A 24,432-nucleotide genomic window follows, 5' to 3' on the forward strand; every position below is an offset into this window, starting at 1 on the left:
ATTTATAGACATATTTTGTTGTAATAAAAAGGAAACTCTTATTTAATTAGAATTTTGAATGTAGAAAATGAAGATTTTATCTTTTTATCCAAAAATATTCATGTTAAATTGATATTAGTTTTTATTCCCTAATATTCTAAAATATTGATGACGTGTGCTTACCCATTTTGTTTGAAAGTGAAATAAAACATTTTATAATTTTGTTTTAAAGTGAAATAAAACATTTTATAATTTTGTTTGAAAGTGAAATAAAACATTTTATAATTTTGTTTGAAAGTGAAATAAAACATTTTATAATTTTGTTTTAAAGTGAAATAAAACATTTTATAATTTTGTTTTAAAGTGAAATAAAACATTTTATAATTTTGTTTGAAAGTGAAATAAAACATTTTATAATTTTGTTTGAAAGTGAAATAAAACATTTTATAATTTTGTTTGAAATTATTTTTCAGAAAAGATTGCCCAGTACTTTTTATTTACATCAATAAAACTATAAAATTTACATATTATTTTACATGTTAAACATTTTAAATTAAATTTATTCTTTTTCTATAAAACTAATTCTAAACTTTAAGTATGAGAAAGTAAATGAAGTTCAGTAACTATACAGACAATTTTATTATGCGCTTTGGTAAATTCTGTTTTGCCATCGTGTATCTCTCTGAAGACTTTGTGCTGCCAGAATCTTCTTCCAATGAGAGCACACTATAGCAGGGGCACAGATCTTTCACATGTTGGGGCATTCCATTCATTAGGACAGACTATGGACACACTGAGAAGTGAACCTTCAACCTTCAGGATATCACTTTTACAATTGATTTTTCCAGGCACTCTAACCACAGAACCTATTATCCAATCATCACTGATGAAACGAGAACATGCTTACATCAAGTAAAAAAAGGGTTACATTCAAAATTCTGTCAAAAAATTCCTGAGTTTGACAAAAACATCCCCAACTTCAACAAGATACACGTGAAGAAGGTCGGAGGTTATATCGAATGAAATGTTATGAAAATTATACTCAAGATAAGAACAGTAGTCCAATAAATCCAAATAACATGAATAACAAATCCGTATCTCAAAAATTCAGAAACATATATATATATAATTAACATGATTGTTTTGAACTGATACAACTCATGTCACATTCACTGAGAGTTTGCACTTCTTCACCTGCTCCTTAAGTATGCTAAATCATCTCCTAATAAGCATTTCATGGCAGCCTTGGTGTGAAGTCATGCTTTCCTACTGAGTGTCTGACACCCAGTTATATACCACATGCAAACTCTGTTTTTAGGTTAAGCCACCCGCAACACATTCCTGTATCTTTCCAATACTAACCCAGTTGCTAGAGCATCATATATTCAGTTCCCAACAGTCCACACTAGCTGGATCACTTTCACTTTACTACATCAACAACCTCGTACATTATATGCCAGAGAAGGTAGTCGGTTACTTTGTTTTTACAAATTCTTCTTGATTGAACAAGATCTCTTTAGTACTCTGCATGCTACATGAATCCGCACATTGGGAGGTGTCCAACAAGCCTTCTGCACAAAGAGGATACAGTTCGGTGTGCGACGATATTGGGTATATGTAACATCACTCAGAGAAGGTACACCATTCTCAAAGCCAGTAGAGGTTAGTCATAACAACATCTTATTTGAGCTGTGAATGCTATTTGATTTTGAATATTTAGTAAGGGTTTACTTAGAGAAGATATCCTCATGCCAGCTTATCCTGAAAAAAAAAACCTACAAAGAAGGACTTTAGGCATTCAAAGATAATGTATAGTAGTCATTCCACAGTGTATGTTGTTGTAACTAAATTTTATTTAACAGAACAAGAATAATTTACAACAATATAGCTCTTGCTCATGTTTAACTAAATTTGATTCAATTTGAACAGTGGAGATATTCACACATCCTATCGTGTGGTGTTGTATAGTAGCCGTCCACCAGCAGAACCTCACATCTGGATGTCAGGTCGCTCACATTCTCTAATTATTTTTTTTTTTATTATTAAGAGATTAATAGGCTCCGTCCTGGATCCAACACGATTCCGTTATGATTTGAATTTATATCCGAGAGCTCTTTTAAGAATAGACACTGTTCCCTTTATGGCTGCTATCTGTATTTCATGCTAGCTTGGTCTTCCACGTATTGTTTCTAAGTATTTCTTAGGATTTTGTTTTCAATAAGCCAGTTGCTCCTATTACAACTGGTATGTTAATTTCTTTAAGGGCCCATGTCATTTTAAAACCATTCTTTAGGTCTTGATATTTTATCTTTTCCTGTTCAGCTCTATTATAACATTGAGAATGAGTGCAGTTCTTTCAGGCTTCTTCCATATTACAATGTCTTTCATGCATCTGCTTGGCTGTCATAGAACACTGCAACTTTTCCGTTTGATGTTATCAGTGATGATTCATATTCCCAGACGTTTGATAATCTGTCAAGTTGCATCTCTCCACAGATCTTTTAATGGAGGTATCTACATACTTTGTTGTGGTGAACAATGTAAAGGCCTTCTGCTAATAAAGTTTGGCATCCAGACATTGGATGGCTTGGGCTCTCAATCGCTGAGTGACAGAACCTGCATTGGACATTTTTGTAGGCCAGCCATTTTTAAAACCCATACCTGATATTAATCGGCTACATTCTTGAGTCATACCTGTCTGTAAACTCTTGATGAAGATCCTCTAGAAACTTCCCTGCTCTCTTATGTTGGTTTTATCCTTGTTTTCTTGTTTCTTAGTGTGAGTTCTTATATGTTTAACTAAATCTGATTTATTAGAACAACAATATCCACAATTTCCACAAGAATAGGGTTTTTCCCCAGTGTGAATTCGGTTATGTCTAACTAAATTTGCTTTTAAAGAACAGGAAAATGTACATACTTGACAAGAATATGGTTTTTCTCCAGTGTGAGTTCTTATATGTTTCACTATATTAGTTTGCGCAGAACAAGAATATCCACACATTTTACAAGAGTATGGCTTTTCCCCAGTGTGAGTTCTAAAATGGCTAACTAACTCTGATTTTAAAGAAAAAGAATATCCACATACTTCACAAGAAAATGGCTTTTCGCCAGTATGTGTATACATATGTGTCACTAGTGTCCCTTTCTGAGAACAAGAATAACTACATACTTGACAAGAATATGGTTTTTCCCCAGTATGAATTCTTATATGTTTTACTAAATTTGATTTCAAAGAACAAGAATAGTCACAAAATTCACAAGAATATGGTTTCTCCCCAGTATGTTTCCGCATATGTGTCACTAAATTTGATTTTTGTGAACAAGAATAGCCACATGTTTTACACAAATATGGCTTTTCACCAGTGTGAGTTCTTATATGCTTAACTAATGCTGATTCACTCGAAAAAGAATATCCACATATTTCACAAGAATATGGCTTTTCCCCAGTATGAATTCTTACATGTTTCACTAAATCCGCTTTCAAAGAACAAGAATATTTGCATACTTGACAAGAGTATGGTTTTTCTACAGTTTCCATCTGTTGTACTAAATTTGATGTCATGGTTAAACCCACATTCATCAGAACTTGTTATTACAGAGAAAAGCAGCCTTTCCCAGTTTTAAGTAATTGCATGTGTTCGACAACTCTTGAAAAAAAAATGACAAATTACTTCATAAGTCTCATATGGATTATTGTCGGGATGTGTGACTTTTCTCCAGCATTCATTCCTTGTTAAATCCACATAAATAATTTCCAGCAACAGATTTTGCTTCCATATACAAGTGGATTATTGTTTATACTAAATCAAAAATAAAATAAAGATCCAATCAAATTCGACAGAAGTTTTCAAACAGGAACATCTGCAAATAAAAAGTAAATGAAATTTATTTTTATCTGCATCCACAAATAAACATTAAATTATTCTGAGAATTTCTACAGTTCTTCTATTATGGTGAAAAAACAGAAAGTTATACAATATATATATATATATATATATATATATATATATATCAAATTTTAGTCATTCAATAAATTTTAAAATTTATGATGTAAAATGGTTAAATTTCAAATCAAAAATATTTTTATTCTTTTATGTAAGACAAAGAATACATTTGAAATATAACTCTTTATCCTACAGGATTTCGACGTCTACCATCTCTTCAGAGGAGAAAATATTAGCAAATAATTATAATGGTTTACACCTTATTTGCTAAAGTCAGTGAGACATGGAAAATCACAATTAAAAGTTTATTAAGCATTTAATATCAGAGAGTAAGGGAAGTTAATAAAAAGGATATAGAAATTCACATCCAAAATGTATGGTAAAATCCAAAGTGAAGGTCTTTCGTAGCAGTGAATTAATGGGATCCAATCTATATTTTGAGTAATCCACATCACAAGGTAATAGTCCAAAGTAGGCATATTTTCCTGGATTTTTCCTTTTTTTGTTTTTTTTTCTTTGTTTATAGATTTCCCATGTCTCACTGACTTTAGCAAGCAAGGTTTAAACTATTATAATTATATTATTGCTAATATTTTCTCTGAAGAGATGGTAGACATCGAAATCCTATTGGATAAAAAGTTATATTTCAAATGTATTATTTGTCTTACATATAATAATAAAAATCTTTTGATTTGAAATTTAACCATTTCACATTATAAATTTTTAAATTTATTGAATGACTAAAATTTGATTTATTTGCTTTATCTGGTATATTGAGCAATTTTTATTTAGATGGGATTGTCCTTATAGAATATTACTGCCAATAATATTTTGTAAAACCAATAATCACAGGTTTCCATACCAATTGATTTGTTGGATAATTTTATTCTGAAGTGTATATATACAAATGAGCATCATAGCGTTTTTCCTCATAACGTCTTATATCCTTTGAATTCTTGTTCTCTCTTGGAATAAATAATATCGTTAGAATCCAAAAGATTGGACAGTTAAAAGTGCGTTTCTCATTTTTATTTACTGTTTAATTTTTAATTTTTCGTTTATATGTGTATATGTACTGCGTGCATTTGTGTATGTGCGTACTTATATTTAAAACTGACGTGGCACCTTCTCATTGGCTATACTTCCTTCTCCTCCTCCTCCCTTCCTTTTCCATTCCTCTTTTCCCCGTGCATGCTCATGCTTTCACTACACCGATGAAGACTGAAGGATCGGTCGAAAATTATGTACCTGTAAAAAAAGTTTTTTAATTTTTTTTCATAATATTATTTTGTATTCCTGCACGTCACCAATTGAAAACGAATAAAGTTATAAGCTTTTATACTTTTCGTATTCCTTTTTATACATTTCCATTCATATATATATATTCAATAATAAATCCATTTTTCTGATATTTTTTTATGAATTACTAATAGTCATCTATTAATCTCAATTGTTAGTGTATGTATGTATGTATGTATGTTTACTAAAAACTTTTATCATCGGTACTGGACCACCATGAAATAAATATTGTTGGAAAGAGCAAAGTCTTGCATGAAAAATATGTAAAAATTGTCCAAAAAGATTAATTCTGTGTGGGTTTATTGGGCATTTTTTTTTTTATAAGGGAGTTACCTTTTTTACCCAGATTTCCAATGTAATTATTACATAATTTTAAAAGAATTTTAAAATGTATTTCATGTAAATTTGATTAAATGCTGATTCATGTTACCATAAATGACATCATCTCTCTTTAATGGTGTCTTATTACATGATTAAACTGAGTGGTTCTACACTATAACCCCCCCCAATACTGATTTTCAAGTCAAACTGGTACCTACATAATTGTTACGTGCCAAACAGTAGAATATCCAAGAATCATGAAAATCAATGAGGTAGAAAAAAAAAATATTTAGGAAAAACTGTACGGAAAAGCAAAACAGAAAACAGTTGAAATGTTCACAAATCAAATCAATGCATTTGTGTATGAATTGAAAAAAATGCTGAGTCATTTTACCAAACTGTTTATATTGAGATTTGCTATCTCTCATTTATAGGCGGAGATAGTAGTTTTGTAGTCACAAGGCAATTGTCCCAAGCATTACCCATATTTTTTTGTTTAGTATAATTAAAATATGATATCCATTCTCTGTTTATGTAGTGAAGCAGAAGAAGATAATGGTGCTGGAATGCTGAGAATAAATACTACACTTTGATCTTAGTCAAAAGGCCAAGTAACCATAATATAGTTTCCTACCGGGCATTATTTCATCCTTAAAAATCAATAAAACAGAAATGCAAAAAAAAAAAAATCAACACAGAACATATTTTAAGAGTGAAAGGGGGGGGAATATAGAGTCAGCCCTGGAAATGACTGCAGCAGTTTACAAGTGTCCATTTTATTCTCACATGGCAATTCTCCCAAGAATTAAGCCCAGTTTTTTAGTATTAGTTAGAATATGATATCCGTCCTCTGTTTATAGAGAGGAGGGCAGTAGAAGAAGTTGCTGAAATGCTGAAAACATTACATTTTGATCTTAGCTAAAAGACTAAGTAACTAATAGTTTCCTACCAGTCATTATCTCCTCCTTAATAAACAAAACACAAAATATTCGACATAGAATACATTTTAAGAGTAGAGGAAGAGGAATATGGAATCAGGCCCGGAAATGGCTGAAGCGATCTCAAAATTACATTATTTCGCACACATTTTTTAACAGTAAAGGGGGAAGAAATATGGAGTCAGTCCTGGATATGGCTGAAGCAGTTCATGATCTCAAATTTCCTTTATTTCATATCTATTTTTAAGAGACTGGGTGGGGATGGAGAATATAGTCAGTCCCAGAAAAAAATCTAAAGCAGTTTACAATCCTAAAATTACTTTATTTAATATTTAATTTTAATGGGGGGGGGGGGAGAAATATGAAGCCAGTCCCGGAAATGGGTGAAACATTTTATGATCTAAAATTTCCTTTATTTGATATCTATTTTTAATAGTGGGAGGATAGGGAGTCAGTCGTGGAAATGGCTGAAGTAGTTTATGATCTCAAATTTAAATTATTTCATATATATTTTCAGAGAGGAGAGAGAGGGGATATTAAGATCAGTCCTGGAAATAACTGAAGCAGTTTACGATCTCAAAATGACTTTTTTTCATATATAATAAAGAGACAGAGATGATATGAAGTCAGTTCCACAAATGGTTGAACAAGTTCATGATCGCAAATTTCCTTTATTTCATATCTGTTTTAAAGAGAGAGGTGAATATGAACTCAGTCCCAGAAATGACTGAAGCAGTTTACGATCTTAAAGTCAACTGTAATGTTCTTAAAGTCAAAGTCAATGTTCTTGGTTGATAATAATCAACCAAGAACATTAAATCAAGATTATATATATATATATTGGCATCTCAGTTTATTTTTAACCAGTTCATATATGTGTCATGTTGGTACAGTGGTAACGTCACCAGCTCTGAATGCTACGGTTTTACTTTCAGTTTCAATTCTAGCTGATGACACCCAAATACTTTCTTTTTTTACTTTTGAAATCACAACTCTATAATAATGTATACGAAAACTTAAAATATATTTAAGCATATTTTATGATGGGGCAAAGCCAGGCGCCTCCCGCTGCTATATATATATATATATATATATATATATACACTAGCAGAAAACCTGCAGTATGAAGGAACTATGAATGATGCCTCAGTTCAGAGACAATGGCTACTCTCTGTAAGGAAAGCTGTGCATATAATTGTGAGGCAAGGGTTGCACAATCACCAACCACATCTCTTCTGAATTGGCATACTTAAATCCAGTGGCAAGGGGAAATGCTAGACAACTGGACACAATGCTGATGTAAGCAGAGAGCACATACAGCACTTGGAATTTGTAATTTTTAATATCTTCTGTCAAATATTTTCATGTGCCATAGCAGTAATTTATGAACATAAACATTACATCACTGAATTTTAATCTTACCTTTTACTGGCATTCATCAAAGGATGTCAGTAATAATTACCTACCTTATTTTTATGTAGCAAATACTGTAATCACACATTTAAATAAAAAATAATACTATTAACCATTTTAACTTGGATGCTTATTGTATATTATTCTAGTGCTTCCTTGTCTTAATTGACATTTTAAAAATAGTGTTCAATCAATTTGTGATGTATGAATACAATGACTACAATAATAAATGTTTTCTTGATTAATTTTTCCTGCGATTGATGATGATGCAGATTACTAGATGAATAAAAATGGGTAACCATAATTTTGTTTGTTTGTGTTATTCCGTCGGTTACTGACACACCTGAGTTGGAACTCTACTGCACCCAGACTGCCCATTTTCTACAGAGGTCTAGTCCACGGTAGCCTGGTGTTGGTGGCTGGTCAGGTAACTTTTCCAGCCATATGTCCAGATGTTTCTTGAAAGTATATATATAGGTGTATATATTATATTTCTTATTGCGAATACTATTGAATGTTCTTGTATACTGCTGAATGTTCTAGATGAAGCTGTGGTGGATGAGAGACTCGATCCTCTGTGTAGTTTGTGTTAATTTTATATAGAAAAGTGATCCCGATGTAAAATTTAAATGGGTCTTAAAAGAAAAACAGGGATCTCAAGCGACATTATAAATGTACACAGATAGAAAAATGCTAAAATCGGTGATGGTCATAAAATGCGTGATCAGTTTATGTTACATTTATGTAATAAATTGACCCCTCCCTCCTCTAAAAAATACAATTTAAAATAATCTCTATATCTGCTCTATCGTTATTTATCTGACATCCAATATATGGTTCTCCCCCTATGCCAGACCTTTACAAAAAACACTGGACTAGCGACAACCACTATAAACACCCCCCCCCCACTTTCTATTTGTGCTTAAATCTAAATGCAGATTCCATGAACAAAGCTTCTTTCTTAGAACTGCCGCCTGTGGAACACTGTTCTGCTGGACTGCTTCTTGGCTGACTACAATATCATAGACTTTGAGTCCAATGTAAACAAGTTCTAGTTGAACTATTCCCTTAAATAATCAAATTCTACCGAACTTACACCATTAATGATTACTACACTAACACCTTAAATTCATTAACCCTTATCCTTGAGTAGCCTTCAAGCCTTGATAAGTGGTGACTTTCTTGTACAAAAAGAAAAATCCCTAAAAAACATAATTTTCTTGAAACAGTGTTGATATTTGTAGATAGTGAAAAGGAAAAATGATCTGTGAAAAAAATTAAATAAGCCTAAAATAAATAACATTATGGTAAAATATAAAATATAACATGGTTTATTGTTGTCTATTTATCTATATTTTTATCTATATTATACTAACATCTCTGAATTTTCTTGTTATTATATCACCATCTCAAATTTTAATGTCATGACGTTATTCTAGCAAACGTTTCATGTTGAAATGGAGTGAAAAAATATTTATGTGAATTTATTTTTGTTTTTAACTACAAAAAAAAAAAAAAAAAGGAAAGGGGAGACAGCTTAATAGTACTCTAGAAGTATCCTGCAACACTGAATGTCTGATGTGGCATGAGAAATCGTGGGTTTTAGAATTACTGATACTTAATTCATAAAATAAATGAGAGAGCTTCGAATTACACTTTTTTGAAAATAAAAGATAAACAGAAAAATAAAGGTCAAATTTTTAAACAGAAACTCATCGCTAAAAATAGGATGGAGGAAACAATAAAAGAAAGTTGAATGGGTCGACATTTGATATGTAGGAATATGGTATCGGATGTCGGGCGATACTGATAATTGATCGGTTCAAACACTTGAAAATCAAACTGGCGCTAGCGAATTGGTGTATAAACACGGCAAGTTGCGAAGTCGTGTGATCTTCCCTTTTGTTTGCTGAAGTCAAAACATCGAGCTGACAGACTGCCGGTCGCAAGATGACTGACGTCACGTAAAGCAATAAAGAAGTTTCTGGATGAGAGGTGGAACGTGTCGAATCTCATATCGACAGAAGTGAGCCGCGCTCCTAACACGACCATCACAACAAACTTAGAAAATCAGACGTTCACAGTGTACGACACTCAACTGTTATACATTTATGTAACAAGTAATTAGTGTTTTATTTTGCTTTTATAATACACTTAGACTTTTTACTCATAACAAGTCGTCTGTCTTTTCTTTTCTTCTTATGATATCACTAGTCTGATTGGAGGGACTTGCTGGAAAATACCCGACTTCCTTTTCCAGAGTGCGTCGATTTGGATCGAAGACACGTGGGCAAGTAGGCACCTGCTGGCGTCACCCATACGACAAGAAGGAGCCGTGATCCAGAAAGGCTAACCCCCTTCTAAGCAGGGACAGCTGGCCAGATGGGAAGAAACGTCATAGTCCTATATTTAGTGCTTTTAGTAGTGATCTGCAAGCCCCCTGTTTTTCTTTTACTGACCACTTAAATAATTTTTGGCTAGAGGGGTGGATGAAAAAAATTTACACACATCATGTTTGTAGTATTGTAGTATACAAATAGTTATGTTTGTACATACATTGTCACCTTCCATATACACATTTATGGTCGTACATATCACCTTTCACATAGTTATGTTTGTATGTACGTATCACCTTTCACACACATTTGTTTGGATGTACAGTATAACCTTTCATTCACCTCAAATGGTTTTATGTATGTTATCTCCTATCACATGCATTTCTGATTGTACATAAGCTATAACCTTTCACACAGATTTCTTTTTTTTTTTTTTACATGGAAGTCACCACTTATCAAGGCCCGGAGACCACTCGGGGATAAGAGTTATTGCGTGTACAGTAATCAATGGGACAATATCGTAGTAATCATTAGTAATGGAGATCTGATAAAGTGTCTTACTTAAGGGGCGGTTTATCAGGAACGTAACATTATTTTTAATGTTTTGCATGGCATATGAACTTGCCTCAGCTAGTAACAAATAACCCTGGATAGCTATATGTCATGATTTGGATTCTAGCTGATAGCACTCAAGTCATATTTGTTTTAACTTTTGAAATCATTGCTATATATTTGGTACAATATAATAATCAATAGAAAATTGGTTCTATAATAATAAATATGAAATTTGCAAAGAATTAAAATATATTTGAGCGCATTTTGCAACCAATAACATTACATTATGGTTTATGGGTGTAAATGATTGATAGCGAAATGGATAACTGCTTCACCTTACAAGTGTTGTTAATTTAAAATCATGTTTTTATAAAAAGAACAAAAATAAAACAAATAAATAAATAATAAGTTAATAATGGTAAATTAAATCATATAAGCAAACTGTTAAAATGTCTTTGTTAAATGTTAGGGTATGGCTCCCAAAATTGTGACGATCTTATTTATAACTACGGTTCGGACAATCAACCAATGAGAAGCCTCCAACCTCATTATAAAAATATCGAATTTTAGATTCCAATCAGTTCGCTATCAGTCTCCGTCTTGACACGACTGAACCACTGCTGATCTCGACTACATTGATTCTTTGCCGACTGGATTTACTGCCGACATCTTTGTTCTCCAGAATGGCTCAACACTTAACACAAACAGATGAATAAAATATAGGCATTTAAGTAAAGAGGTGACAAAAAAAAAGAAAATGAAATTAGAAGTGGGGGATGGTTATCACTCATTTACACATATTGTGTATAGAAACTTGTCTCCTTTGGGGTTTTGTTGAATAGAATTGTCAGCTATATGTTTGCTTTTTATCTTTTTATTTAGTGTTTTTCTTTGTGCAAACAAAAAGCATAAAACAATTTACCAATTTTTGTCTCATTTTCTTTCATGCATTTCGGTCCTGAATATTACCTTAAACTATATCCAATAGTGAGGCCCCAGCTTGTGGGCTTTGGGGGAAATGTAGAGCCACCTTTTAATTGCAATTGCCCCCAGGCCCACTCTGACCTGGAGTAGTAGTACCTATTAGAGTCCCAACTATGGGTTAAATAGAAACTGACTTGAAAAAAAAAATATTTTATTAAAAAGTTTTTCTTCAAAATAACTGGATTCAGCATTAAATAACCTGAAAAGGGTTGATATGCCGTAAAACAAAAACAACCAACAATCATGCATTTCAAATCGTGCCTTTCACATTGCAGATATTTATTTACTGACTTGTGGCCAACTGTGATATTATTTTTCAATCCATCGTCCTGTCACTCTGATCTCCCCTCCTCCCCCAAAGTACCCTGCATTATTTTGGTCTTTTATTTTCTAATTAATTTTCTAATATTTTGCAGCAATAATTTTTTCAATAAATAAAATTAATAAATAATACTCATCTTAATGAATTCCAATTAAATAATATATACCATTCGGTACGCACCCGACCATGGAAGATCAGATAATAAACATGAATTTATAAGAGCAAAAAATTCAACCTTGATTGCCCTTCGGGGCCCGTGGCGCAGTTGATAGAGACATTGAATCTCTACGATTCCAGGTGATGATTGTCTGAAGATAACGGTTTCAATCCTACCCAAAGCCGGCCAGAAGCTTACTTGGCCAAAAACATGGTGAGACGACAACAACTATGGAAGGCAGTAATTGCAGTGAATGCAGTCAGGAGATTCAGAGTTCCTATCCGTCGTGATTAGCACCTGACGAAGGCCAGAGAAATAGTTGGCCGAAACGTTGTGAAACAACTAATAAAAGATGAGGATAATTGTCCGCAATAAATAAAATTAATAAATTAACAATTTTTTTTCATTTCTATTAAATAATTAAGAAATTGTTTTCAGTTTTTTAAATATTGATTCCTTAAATAAAAAAAAATCAGTGATTTGTATAAATGAATTTGATATATACTTGCTAAAGATATTTTATTTCTATATTTTCTATTTACTATAAATTTATTCAATAGAAATTTAACAATTTCACAAACAATAACATCAAATGAATGGAAATATATTACAAATTTCTTTCATTTTCATATAACTTTTTATAATTCACTAGCCTGGCTGCCCGGCTGTTTGGAGGTGTGTGTTGAGCAAAAAAAAAAAAAAAAAAAAAAAAAAAAATGGTAGCAGGCAGGCAGGCTCAAACCTTTACCGTGGAGGAGGAGGAAAAAGAACGTAAAAAAAACAAAAGTGATGTCTTTGCCACTGAGTTCATCACCAAACGAGAAGTAGCGAAAGTTTAAATTAAGGCTAATCAATTGAACAGAGGGGATGACTTTCAAAAATATCAGCAAAAAAGTGACCCCTTCTTGTAGAAAACTGCCTAGTTGAGGGTGAAGGAATTAATGTTTTTAGATAATTTTTCGATATTTGTCGTCTAAAGGGGCAAGCTTCAAAATGATACCGATCTTGTGAAAATCCGTCACTTCTGTCAAAAGTTTTAGGCATACACACATACATTTAAACAGATAGGTGAGATTTATATTATAGATTACAATGACATAACAACTTCAGAAATTGAGGTGGTTACTTCATTGTAATGAGTTATAATAAGTTATATAAATTGTCTATTTAATTTAATATAAAAATGCATTTATAAAATGAACACATTTATAAACTTAATGAGATAACAGGAAAAATAAAATTAGGTAACAATTGTGTTTTTTGTTTGAATTAAATTTATTTAATACTTGGTCACTATCAGCAGGTGTAGCTATTAATTTATCTTTTCTGTTATTTTTTTATACTTTAACTGCAATTTAACATTCACTGGGTATTCACACTGAATAATACACTGATTAAACAAAAAAAAAAAAAGGGTAAATTTTTACTTTAACTGCAACTCAACAATAAGATTTAAATTGAAAACTTTTCAAGGTTTTCGAGTATGCTGAAAACGAATATCACATTTAAATTTGGGGCAGATAAGTAGTTTTCTGGATATTAAGACCTTTATTATCCAATGTAATCCCTTATGTTTTCACTGACTGCCATGTTTTTTCATAATACTAATGTACATGCATGTTATAAAACGCACTACTTCCCATGTTAAGAATGGCGACGCTCACTGAAATTCATTAAGTAATACATTGAAAAAATGTCCAGAAAACTACTTGTCTTCCCCAAATTTAAATGTGATATTCGTTTTCAGCATACTCGAAAACTTATAACAGTCATCAGTTTAAAGGTAAGTGTTGAGTTGCAGTTAAAGTAAAAATTTAGCCTTTTTTTTTTTTTTTTTTTTTTTTTTTTAAATCTTAAAATAGTGTATTATTCGGCGTGGGGGAATTGACAATTTTATTTGATTTAAATAAAAGAATATGTAATGGATTTTTAAAAAAAGTTTAGAATACTTTTCATTTCATGAAATTCAATGGCAAAAATTAAAACAAAAAGAATGGATTTTTTTTTTTTCCTTTTGTTTCAAACAAAAAATTTGTTTGCATTTTGGTGTTTTGTAAAATTTGGGTGCTGGCTCAATGTAGGGTCCTCAGATTTTAGCCGCATTTACGCATTGCGATAGACTAGCTCTGCTAGAAAGCTGCAACCAGTGTCACACAAATATATTCCCTTTTGCAAAAATATTCCTCTTTTATGGGCCGACAAAAACTAATTAATGTTTACGTTTCACAATTTATACAAGTTTTTATTCACATTTTGTTGAAAACTTGAAATTCACTTCGCTTTTTCTGAAAAAATTAAAAAAAAAACAACTAAAACTTATACAGAAAGGTGCACTTTTTTCAATTGTAAAATTAAATATGTGAATCTTTTCTGGATAAGTTTTTTTCTTAAGTCGCAATTTATCAAGGATAAAACACACTCGAGGATAAGTCCCCTCCCCTAAACAAAACAAAGCAAAAACAACTAAAGCTTATCCAGAAAAGGCCCGCATTGTTTACTCATAGAAATAAAAAAATTTGTTTTTCTTCCAATGAGTCGCAACTCGTTAAGGATAAAACACACTCGAGAATAAAGTTTTTTTTCCTAAAACAAAGCAAAGCAAAAACTAAAACTTATTTAGAAAAAATGCAATTTGTTTAGTGTAATTAAAAACTCCCTCATTAACCCTTATCCTCGAGTGTTTTATCCTTGATAAGTTGCGACTCATTAGAAGAAAAAAAAAAAGAAGGTAAATGTTATCTTATGCTACAACAGAACACGAACACTCATTTGCTTTTTAGGGGTATTAGAGGTCGCTGACAATGAATCTGATAATCAAACCCGTCGTAAATTTACCGTTTGCATGGTATGAACCCCTTGACCTTGGAACTATTTTATGCCATCGGTAGTGTTTTTCTTACATGTTAGAAACTTGCTCAATATATGTTACCGTGACATATATTCGGTGGGTTTTTAACAGTATTTTGTCTAGTATTTTATTTTTAACTCCTTTTCCCAAACTTACCGTGTCAAAGAGAGAATCAGGCGCCATTTTTAACTTTCCAATACATCGGTAAACAATGTGCGTTTTTCGCACTGAATAAACATGTTACATTAAATAAAAACACTAAAAATATATCCAGCTAGGTAGAAAAGTAACTTATCTTATTTTTGACAACATTATTTGACAACATTTATTTGTTATATTTTTGTTTTTTGACAACAAGTGAAGTTTAGTATCAGAAGAAATACTTACACTTTGTTAAAGAATAAATTTTGTCTGGGGTTTGTATTTCTGTGCACATAGATTCGAAAAAGTTGTCAAAAAATAAATATATAACAAATAAATGTTATCAAAGAAAAGATAAGTTACTTTTCTACCTAACTGTATATATTTTTCGTGTTTTTATTCAATGTAACATGTTTATTCAGCTCGAAAACCATGCAGTTACCGATGTATTGGAAAATTCAAGATAGCGCCCCCTGACTCTCTCTTTAACACGGTAAGTTGTGGAAAAGGTGTTATAAATAAAAACTAGACAAAATACTATTAAAAACCCGCCGAATATATGTCAACCTATGTCGCGGTAACATATATTGAGCGGGGTTTTAATAGTATTTTGTCTATTATTTTTTTTATTTATAATACCTTTTCCACAACTTACCGTGTTAAAGAGAGAGTCAGGCGCCATCTTGAATTTTCCAATAAATCGGTAAACACTGCATGGTTTTCGAGCTGAATAAACATGTTACATTGAATAAAAACACGAAAAATATATCCAGTTTGGTAGAAAAGTAACTTATCTTCCCTTTAATAACATTCATTTGTTATATATTTGTTTTTTGACAACTTTTTCGAATCTATGTGTACAGTAATACAAAAACAAAAAAACTTGATTAAACGAACAATTGCGTTAAAAACATTGGCTCATTAATTACGTGTGAGGAAAAGTTTGCCTAACACGTTTAAAGCGTAATTGTCAACATTTAAGCATGAAATGAATGTTTAAAAAATGTTTTAAAAGTTATTAATTATTAATTAAAAAAAGGTGAAAATAAATAAATAAATAAAAACTTACCATTCATTTCAAAGCAGAAAAATTCTTCGCGTTTTGGAGATTTCTTTAGTGAATAATCGATACAATTTTTGTGTTGCGTGTTCACTGTTCAATTCATTAAAAAAATAAAATATATAAAGATTGAAAAAACTCAAAATTAAAAGATGAAAAACACAAATTAAACGAGAAATTATTTAAAGAAAATCTGAACTGATCAATGAAAAATGCAAGGTCATCACGAACCGGTGTAAATCATTATTCCGTTCCTTTTGCCAAACGATCCGTTCATGTTTCCATCAAGTTTAGAGCGTATTTGTCAACATTTAATCTTAAAACAACGAAAACAAGCAAATGAATAAACACAAAGAAATAAATAAAAACGTAAAACACCAAAATCTGCGTAATGATAAAAAATAAAGGCAATGAGGCGTATTCATTCAGTCTAATCAGTGGACACAAAGTAGACGGTTGAAAACCAATTTTGCATCCTTTGATACAAAAGTTGCGAATTTTTATTTATTAACATTTTTTTTTTTTAATTCTATTTTCACCCCAAACAAGGCAGAGTGCTACACATTGAAGTAGGGGGCTACTATCGGGGACATATGTTGCAGGGATATTATGTAGGGAGATGAGCAGCAAGATGTCTGTTCACATTGCACTTGAACTTCTGCATGTCAGTACAGTTGGGAAAGCAGAATCTCGGAAGAGAGTTCCAAAGTCTAGCAATTCTTGGGAAGAAACTATTAGAGTAGAAGGCTTTCTTACAACTAGGGATCTCTACTGTGTAGGGGTGAGATTTTGCTGCGTGTCGAGTTTGTTGGGGGTATTTATGTCGAGAGGGTAGTTCATCAGAGCATCCACCATTAAAATACTTTTTTTTTTTGCACTTCTGCATTACACAGACGGCGCCGTTATAAGGGGGCGATAACTTCAATTTATTCCTGGTTAAATAACACAGAAGATAAATAACAAACAAGATTTTTTTCGAACACAAAAATATTTGAAAAACAAAAAACTTATTGTATAAACAAATATCGCTGTCTCTATCTCTATTTTTATTTAAAAAGTCACTTTGTGTGTGTGTGTGTGTGTGTGTATGTGTGTGTGTGTGTTCCTAGGTTCCTAAACGGCTGAGCTTATCTTTTGCAAATGTCATAAAACGGGAATTTATATGTCTGGCAGTGTTCTTAGATATGTTTTGTACAGAAATTCATCCGATAAGTATTGAAAATAGAAAAATACTTTTTTTCTTATGGAGAAAATTTTTTACAGAGGAATATTTTAACTTGCACCGGCCGGTGTTCGTAAAATAGTGCCCTGTAAAAAATATTCCATTTTATCTATAACAGAAAAAAAGATAATGTTTAAGGGCATAACAGAGTTGAGAGGGAAAAGATAACAAAGTATCAAGGACTTATGTATGATATGAAACGAAATTGGAAATTAAAAGACGTTTCAATTATACCAGTCATCATAGGAGCAACTGGGCTTATGAAAAAGAACTTTAAAAAGTACATAGCAAGCATACCCGGTGAACCAAGTGCAAGTGAAATACAAACGATTGCACTGAAAGGGACGGCTAGAATCCTGAAAAGATCTCTTGGTTGGACTCACTAAAATAGGGGTAAATGTCAGACATCTGGTTGGATGTCCCATCCCCTAGAAGAAAAAGTTTAAGAAAAATGAAAAAAAAAAAAAAAAAAATTAAGATCGTCAAGTCCAAATATAAGCTGCTGTGATATTGTAAACAAACACAAACGGAATTTGATGAACGACGTTATCATTAATACTTTTTAACTTTTATTTTTGCGAATTAGTCCACAGGGCAAATTATTCCTCGTAACTTGTAATAATCAATAGAGGACTGATTCTATAATTTTTGTCCCCTCGAAACATTTTGTTGAATTAAAATAAAATTTGATTTTTTCCGAACAATTTCATAATTTAAATTAAACATTTTTCAGATCAAGTAAAGATTAGATACCCTGTAACAGAAGATAAAGATTGGCGAACATTTCAAGTGACACCGGTTGTTTGACCTTGACATTGCCGTTGGTTGTTTGTAAACACGTCAAATAGCAAACATGGTCGAATGTTCGCGAGCAAGATTTTTAAAAATATATTTACAAAACTTTTAAAGATTTAAAAGAAAAAATATAGATTTACAAAACATTTTCTTTAATATTAAATATTTACAAAAATTTTAAGGATTAAAAAAAAAAACGAAACTTTTTTCTATTTACGCAAAACTTTTTAATGTAAAACAAACGTATTTAAACAAACTATATTTAAATAAATGGGTGTCTTTCTGAGTGCGTTTTTTTTTTTAAAATATATTTACAGAACTTTAATAAAACTACTACTACTAATAATAATAATTATAATAAAAATTAAAAAAATAAAGAGAATAAACAATATTAATTACAAAACATTAGAAACTGAGGAACGACACATTGTCATCAAATTCGATTACACTGGCGATAGTAAAGGTCCAGCCTTTTTGGGTAGATGACCCTGTATTGCACATGTAGAGGCCCAATTTTATACTCAAAGGATCCATGGCAAGCTTACCAAGCTCAACCACGTGACTTAGCTATCACACGAAAATTCAGCCCTCGTACGGATCAGTGGTCCTTTAGCTAGCACGTTGGACAAATCGCCCACCAACAAAATTTTACTTACATTGTTGCCGGCGGTGATTATCAATGCCTGTTTATTACGGAGACTCCCATTGAATTCGTGATACAATAGAGACAGATGCTCTAACATCAACCATGGCTGCATAAGCCACATTGGAGATATTGCCATTTTTGGCATGCACAAGGGGATTAGTCCTTAATCCTACTTTATACGATAGAGTCAATCCAGGAAAGTGAGACCCTAATCCTACCTTATATGGTAGTCACTCCATGATAAAGAGACAAGTATATTGGATTCTTAAGAAATTCTGATACATTTGCATGTATGCATAAAGGAGCTTCTTACAAGTACATCATCACATTCTTATGCAATGCCGATACATCACACGTATGCATATTGATGCCATTCAAGCCATCAATAATGCCAATCTCTAACAGATGGCAGCAGATCAAGGAATAACGAAGAACTATATATATATATATATATATATATATATATATATATATATATATATATATATATATATATAAATAAAATAAAAATTACAATTAAATTTACCAAAATGATCCAAGATGGTATTAAAGTATATTATAAATATTAAAGAATTAATATTTATAAAATTATCTCAGCCAGATGTAAAAGCTCGATAAAACCAAATAGGAAATAGAGCTTATAATATTTTTCCTTGGATTTTACTTGTACAAATGGAAATTCTTTTAACTTTCTTGAAGTTTTACATTTGGATTTTACCGTCACTGGATTTTTTATCTTCCACCAGACTATCCATTCATTCTTTTTCTTCACGATATTCCCTCTGCTTCACTTTTTTTTGTTTTCAAGTAAGATCTTTGACTTACTTGTTGTTTCATCAAATACTTCTGCTTGCAAAATCCGATCCCGCATTTTGCTAATGCCTACCCTCTGATGAGAAGGAAAGTATTTCTTCGAAACTCTGCGAATTAAGGACTATCCATTTATCTAGTGTTTCCTTTTCAGATTAAATATGTTTTTAACTCATTTCAAAGTGTTTTTTAACATATTTTATTAACTGTTTGCTCATATATATATATATATATATATATATATATATATATATATATATATATATAGCTTAATGCGTAAGAGGAAAAGAGAGAGTTCAAATCCACAAGTGGAGACTTATCTCGATAATGCCAAGCTGAATAATTATTATTGGAGCTTATACAATAGGACAACAAGAGTATGAAATGAAGACACAAAGCTATACATTGGTAGATATAGAATGGATCATTTATTGAATAATGGAATACAAGCAAAATTTGAGGGATAGAAGGGACTCTTTATGTCAGGGCATCTCGAAGCCTAATGCTTCTCATCAGAAGAGTAGAGAAGGTGCTAGATACCACAGAGGAGATGCGGCGTCTAGTGTACGGCTTATTAGGGGCGAAAAAGATTAAGAGGAATTATAGAATGTTGGGGGAAGCTTTATTGAATTCTAAATAAATAAATAAAGGAGAAGCTTGTTATATATAGTATGATATATAAAATTGTATATGGTCGTTAACATAGTGTTGAGTTACAGGGGTATATGTTTTAGGGTTAAATTGAGGGTATATTGTGGCTGCGTGGTAATTTATTTTAACAGTTTGTGGGGTGTCTATTATCTATGGTGTGGTATTTTTGAAAAGGTGCAACCTAAACGGCAAATAGCAGCTATAAAATCGCCTATAATTTTTTTGGGGGGAGGGATGTTAAATGCAAGGTTGTAATATTGATTAGGTAATATGTGGCAATATTTTTAAGTTTCTTCTGTTATGATGTATGAAGTGTGATTATAAGGGGGGGGCGGTCGGAGGATAGGATGGCAATGTCTATGGATGCGCTTAACTTGATGAAAAAGGTTTAAGGATACATATAGTTGGCAAGGTGGGAGAGTAAGGAGACATTTACTACTTATAAAAGTGGTAATAATATCAATGATAGAAGGATAATGATAATAATAATGATAATTATAATAATAGTAATAATAATAAAGATAAAAATAAAAATAATATTACCAATAGCTGTGATAAAAGTAATGTCAATGTTAATGGTAATAACGATGAAAATGAAGATAATGGTAACGGTTATGGCAGCAATGACGGGGATAATTACAGAGATAATAACGGGGATAATAATAATAACAGCAATTATAATGATGAAACATAATAATAATAATAATAATAATAATAGTGATAACAATATTACTACCACTACCTCTACCTACACCACCACTACTACTGCTACTACTAATAATAATAATGTTAATAATAATTACTAGGGGATGCGTAAAGCAAGGGATACAGACAAATTGGGGGTCAGAATAACAGGGAATAAGGGTGAGGAATGAGGGGTGAGTGGTCCTGTGAAAAAATAAAATAAAATAAAAGTGTATATATATATATATATATATATATATATATATATATATATATATATATATATATACAAACACAGTACACAAAGAAACAACACACACAAAAACTAAAAGATAAGAGATGAGGATATTTTGAAAGTAGATGTTGAATTAGCCGGGAGACGTAAGAGTTTGGGGAACAAAAACCTTGAGTTTATATTAAAGAAGTTCTTCACTGGGAAAGATAGCTACAAGAGTCTACATTAAAAATTTAAATTACTTAAAATCCGATTATAAAGGCCATCAAATTTATTTTTTTATGAAAAAAGCAAAGCCTAGAAAATGGAATACGTACTTTCACGTTTATAAACATGAGGAACAGGTCTCTTTATTCGGCGATGTTACTATTTGTAGTAGTTCTAATATCCAAGAGATGTTGCAAGAAGCAGGGTATATATATATATATATATATATATATATATATATATATATATATATATATATAACCTATGATATTTTGCTTATCTATCGCTTAACTACTTGCTATACTTCAAATGGACATAAACACAGGCAGCTCATTTCCTTTGAAATTGCACCATTTATCTTATCAGGCAACCGCGCAACACAAAATTTGGTGACGTCACTTTTCTTTTGGACTGCCATCAACCATGATATACCCTTCAAACAGAGTCAGTTAGGCCACATCTAAAGCATCCACTTCAGTTTGCTCTTTATACTTAGTGAGTTGTTGCTGTTTCTTTCTCAGATTGATTTCTCGCCTAGGAAGGGAGTGTTGTAGCGATCTACTATGCCCGACAGCAATCATCACTTTGAAACGCCTACACGTTTTTAACAATGCGATTTTTAATAATGATGTTAAGATACGACCACACACATACATAAAAGTAAAGAAACTATGTTTACACTCCCTCACGCTTGAGTACAGTGATCAGTCCCAAAGCAGCAGGCGGGCAACATAAAGCCATTCACCCACCAAAATCAAAACAGTTTCTCTCCAAGTTCTCAAATGCAGCACGTGTTCGAGGAAGCTCCATCTTCGTAAGATGTTAAAACATCCATCATGGTTTTATGCGGGCCGCAAATGAATTACAATACCCATCGTGGAAATTCACATCTAACGAGACCTCAAACCTCCTTTTAAACATTCGTATCAGACTGTCCTTACAATATGAGCATGCATGCACACACACACAGACACACACTTACTGAAGCCTTTTTACAATGGACGACATCTTATCTTTTTACGTGTGGACAGAAATAAGTCAACAGAAATTACTTCCCTTAACCGTTGTCAATATCTCTTTTTTTGCCTTAGGGCGAATAAATCCATGATGGTCCTTTAGAGATGACGAAAATAAAATCACGAATGTTCAGTCAAAGTTCTTTTGGTAATTCCTGTAGTTTTGTCGCTTCGGCAGCTGAGTTTCCACCACCTCATTCATGGAATTTACTTTCTTTATCATGCACACCGAAGTTGACTTTCTATTTGTAATCTGGTTAAACTTAGCCACGCAGCAATTTGGCTTCATGTTAGGCCATTAAAACAACTTCTTCATTCCTAGAAGAAATATTCTGTTTTTTATCATCCAATGCATGAATGTTACTGATTTTTATGTCTTTGCTGACATGTCATTCTTCTTCAACTTGTTTATAGTCGAGTCACGATATCTGGATAAATCATAACCTCCGCTTGGTTGGCTTATCTCCAAACTTTCTTGATTTTCAACTGTTTTAAAGTCCAGTTAAGACTATTTCCAATTTTTACGTCTTGTTTTACAGAGACAAAGTTCACATGTCCCACACCAGTGGACGGTGAATCCCCAACTGACAAAATATCGCAAATCTTCAAAAAACAAGTGGGAACGTCCCAAACTAATCAGCAAGTACAATTCAATCATGTGATACAACAATCATCATCATCACATCAGAAATAGATAGAAAGAGTATGAAAGAAGAAGAAATGAAACAGTCGCCATCTTTCTCAAGAGCCTTCACAAACTGTTTCATGATGTCAAACACAATTTTGGAATGCTACAAAATACTATTAGAAACAACTTCAATTAATGTCACCAATCGCTCGATAATGTTCTGCCAATATTTTGTTTGATTTTTGATTTGATTATCGAGGGCTGATATGAATTTAAATACCCCAATTTTATTTGGTTTAAAACAACAGTAAATATAAAAAAAATACTGGGAGGTCGGCATTAGACCTTTTAAAATACATCTTCCTCAAGAACGGTCCTACAATGTATTTAAAATGTGTTGTCTCCAAGTTGCATGCATAATACTAACTAGATTTTAACTCCAAATGATTTCTCATTAAAAAAAAGCGTTCTTATCTTGAATGTCATTTTCACAGCATTTCAGTTGATGTAACCTCTGACCTTCTTCAGGTGTATTTGGTCAAACTCGGGAATCTGCATGGAATTTTGAACGAAACCCTTTATTTAGTCCACAGAAGTAGCATGATCCCATTCCGTCAGTCACTGATTGAAACATTGTGAAAATAACACTCAAGATGAGACATTGCGAACCTGTCATGGCTCTATTGTTATTTTCATGGCAAGTTCTTGACTGAACTCCAATCTATCGTTCCTCCTTGCCAATCTTTCACAAAGAACACTCAAAGAGCTACAACTACTGTAAACGATTTCCCCCACTCTCTATCTGTGCCTAAATCTAAATGCTTCTTTCCCAGAATTGCTCGCCCATGGAACACTGTTCTACTGTCCTACTTCCCGGATGAATACAACATAGTAGCCTTCAAATCCAATGCAAACAAATTCTTGTTGAGCCATCCCCATAAATAATCAAATTCTACCCAATTTACACCATTAATGATTACTACACTACCATCTTACATTCATCAGCCCTTATCCTTGAGTGGCTTTCGGGCCTTAATAAGTGGTGACTCCCAAGTAAAAAAAAAATAATAGTCCGAATAATCCATATAATAGCAATTATCAATCATCATCACAAAAATTCAGAAACATAATAAACAACAACAAAAAAGTATATTTTTTCATCGCATTTTGTTTACGTTATTATGTCTTACACTGCATCATTGGGCGAATGAGAGCAGAAACTGACAAAACATATGAGA

At 32.1% G+C, this 24,432-nt stretch overlaps 1 long non-coding RNA gene across 1 annotated transcript; it reads right to left on the minus strand.

Annotated features, from left to right (window-relative positions):
• Positions 1-1,812: 1,812 nt before the first annotated feature.
• On the minus strand, positions 1,813-16,532 carry LOC145291195 (uncharacterized). Its single transcript, XR_013869350.1, has 2 exons — positions 16,310-16,532; positions 1,813-3,843 (listed from the first exon to the last, which is right to left on the minus strand). It is a non-coding gene; the product is annotated as an uncharacterized LOC145291195 (long non-coding RNA).
• Between the last annotated feature and the right edge of the window lie 7,900 nt (positions 16,533-24,432).

This window comes from Euprymna scolopes, chromosome 12 (genome assembly GCF_053919585.1).
Source record: "Euprymna scolopes isolate OS-2025 chromosome 12, ASM5391958v1, whole genome shotgun sequence".
NCBI lineage: Eukaryota > Metazoa > Mollusca > Cephalopoda > Sepiida > Sepiolidae > Euprymna > Euprymna scolopes.